Source organism: Lasioglossum baleicum, unplaced genomic scaffold (genome assembly GCF_051020765.1).
Source record: "Lasioglossum baleicum unplaced genomic scaffold, iyLasBale1 scaffold0215, whole genome shotgun sequence".
NCBI classification, from domain to species: Eukaryota; Metazoa; Arthropoda; class Insecta; order Hymenoptera; family Halictidae; genus Lasioglossum; species Lasioglossum baleicum.
In genome coordinates this window covers 159,943-163,419 of record NW_027469275.1, presented here as the reverse complement: position 1 = coordinate 163,419, position 3,477 = coordinate 159,943, and positions in this window count along the sequence as shown.

Below are 3,477 nucleotides of genomic sequence, written 5' to 3'. Positions count from 1 at the left end.
TATGCGTTATGCGTTATGCGTTATGCGTTATGCGTTATGACTTTTGCATTATGCGTTATGCCATATGCGTTATGCGTTATGCGTTATGCGTTATGCGTTATGCGTTATGAGTTTTGCGTTACGCGTTATGCGTTATGCGTTATGCGTTATGCGTTATGCGTTATGCGTTATGCGTTATGCTTATGCCTTATGCGTTATGCGTTATGCGTTATATGTTATGCGTAATGCGTTATGCGTTATGCGTTATGCGTTATGCGTTATGCGTCATGCGTTATGCGTTATGCGTTATGCTTTATGCGTTATGCGTTATGCGTCATGCGTCATGCGTTATGCGTTATGCGTTATGCGTCATGCGTTATGCGTTATGCGTTATGCTTTATGCGTTATGCGTTATGCGTCATGCGTTATGCGTTATGCGTTATGCGTTATGCGTCATGCGTTATGCGTTATGCGTTATGCGTTATGCGTTATGCGTTATGCGTTATGCGTTATGCGTTATGCGTTATGCGTTATGCGTTATGCGTTATGCGTTATGCGTTATGCGTTATGCGTTATGCGTTATGCGTTATGCGTTATGCGTTATGCGTTATGCGTTATGCGTTATGCGTTATGCGTTATGCGTTATGCGTTATGCGTTATGCGTTATGCGTTATGCGTTATGCGTTATGCGTTATGCGTTATGCGTTATGCGTTATGCGTTATGCGTTATGCGTTATGCGTTAGGCGTTATGGGTTTTGCGTTATGCGTAATGCGTTATGCGTTATGCGTTATGCGTTATGCGTTATGCGTTATGCGTTATGCGTTATGCGTTATGCGTTATGCGTTATGCGTTATGCGTTATGCGTTATGCGTTATGCGTTATGCGTTGTGCGTCATGCGTTATGCGTTATGCGTTATGCGTTATGCGTTATGCGTTATGCGTTATGCGTTATGCGTTATGCGTTATGCGTTATGACTTTTGCATTATGCGTTATGCGTTATGCGTTATGCGTTATGACTTTTGCATTATGCGTTATGCGTTATGCGTTATAGGCTATGCGTTATGCCTTACGGTTTATACGTTATGCGTTATGCGTTATGCGTTATGCGTTATGCGTTATGCGTTATGCGTTATGCGTTATGCGTTATGACTTTTGCATTATGCGTTATGCCATATGCGTTATGCGTTATGCGTTATGCGTTATGCGTTATGCGTTATGCGTTATGCGTTATGCGTTATATGTTATGCGTAATGCGTTATGCGTTATGCGTTATGCGTTATGCGTTATGCGTTATGCGTCATGCGTTATGCGTTATGCGTTATGCGTTATGCGTTATGCGTTATGCGTTATGCGTTATGCGTTATGCGTTATGCGTTATGCGTTATGCGTTATGCGTTATGCGTTATGCGTTATGCGTTATGCGTTACGCGTTATGCGTTATGCGTTATGACTTTTGCATTATGCGTTATGCGTTATGCGTTATGGGCTATGCGTTATGCCTTACGGTTTATACGTTATGCGTTATGCGTTATGCGTTATGCGTTATGCGTTATGCGTTATGCGTTATGCGTTATGCGTTATGCGTCATGCGTTATGCGTTATGCGTTATGCTTTATGCGTTATGCGTTATGCGTCATGCGTCATGCGTTATGCGTTATGCGTTATGCGTCATGCGTTATGCGTTATGCGTTATGCTTTATGCGTTATGCGTTATGCGTCATGCGTTATGCGTTATGCGTTATGCGTTATGCGTCATGCGTTATGCGTTATGCGTTATGCGTTATGCGTTATGCGTTATGCGTTATGCGTTATGCGTTATGCGTTATGCTTATGCCTTATGCGTTATGCGTTATGCGTTATGCGTTATGCGTTATGCGTTGTGCGTCATGCGTTATGCGTTATGCGTTATGCGTTATGCGTTATGCGTTATGCGTTATGCGTTATGCGTTATGCGTTATGCGTTATGCGTTATGCGTTATGCGTTATGCGTTATGCGTTATGCGTTATGCGTTATGCGTTATGCGTTATGCGTTATGCGTTATGCGTTATGCGTTATGCGTTATGCGTTATGCGTTATGCGTTATGCGTTATGCGTTATGCGTTATGCGTTATGCGTTATGCGTTATGCGTTATGCGTTATGCGTTATGCGTTATGCGTTATGCGTTATGCGTTATGCGTTATGCGTTATGCGTTATGCGTTATGCGTTACGCGTTATGCGTTATGCGTTATGACTTTTGCATTATGCGTTATGCGTTATGCGTTATGGGCTATGCGTTATGCCTTACGGTTTATACGTTATGCGTTATGCGTTATGCGTTATGCGTTATGCGTTATGCGTTATGCGTTATGCGTTATGCGTTATGCGTCATGCGTTATGCGTTATGCGTTATGCTTTATGCGTTATGCGTTATGCGTCATGCGTCATGCGTTATGCGTTATGCGTTATGCGTCATGCGTTATGCGTTATGCGTTATGCTTTATGCGTTATGCGTTATGCGTCATGCGTTATGCGTTATGCGTTATGCGTTATGCGTCATGCGTTATGCGTTATGCGTTATGCGTTATGCGTTATGCGTTATGCGTTATGCGTTATGCGTTATGCGTTATGCTTATGCCTTATGCGTTATGCGTTATGCGTTATGCGTTATGCGTTATGCGTTATGCGTTATGCGTTATGCGTTGTGCGTCATGCGTTATGCGTTATGCGTTATGCGTTATGCGTTATGCGTTATGCGTTATGCGTTATGCGTTATGCGTTATGCGTTATGCGTTATGCGTTATGCGTTATGCGTTATGCGTTATGCGTTATGCGTTATGCGTTATGCGTTATGCGTTATGCGTTATGCGTTATGCGTTATGCGTTATGCGTTATGCGTTATGCGTTATGCGTTATGTGTTATGCGTTATGCGTTATGCGTTATGCGTTATGCGTTATGCGTTATGCGTTATGCGTTATGCGTTATGCGTTATGCGTTATGCGTTATGCGTTATGCTTTATGCGTTATGCGTTATGCGTCATGCGTTATGCGTTATGCGTTATGCGTCATGCGTTATGCGTTATGCGTTATGCTTTATGCGTTATGCGTTATGCGTCATGCGTTATGCGTTATGCGTTATGCGTTATGCGTTATGCGTCATGCGTTATGGGTTTTGCGTTATGCGTAATGCGTTTTGCGTTATGCATTATGCGTTATGCGTTATGCGTTATGCGTTATGCGTTATGCGTTATGCGTTATGCGTTATGCGTTATGCGTTATGCGTTATGCGTTATGCGTTATGCGTTATGCGTTATGCGTTATGCTTATGCGTAATGCGTTATGCGTAATGCGTTATGCGTTATGCGTTATGCGTTATGCGTTATGCGTTATGCGTTATGCGTTATGCGTTATGCGTTATGCGTTATGCGTTATGCGTTATGCGTTATGCGTTATGCGTTATGCGTTATGCGTTATGCGTTATGCGTTATGCGTTATGCGTTATGCGTTATGCGTTA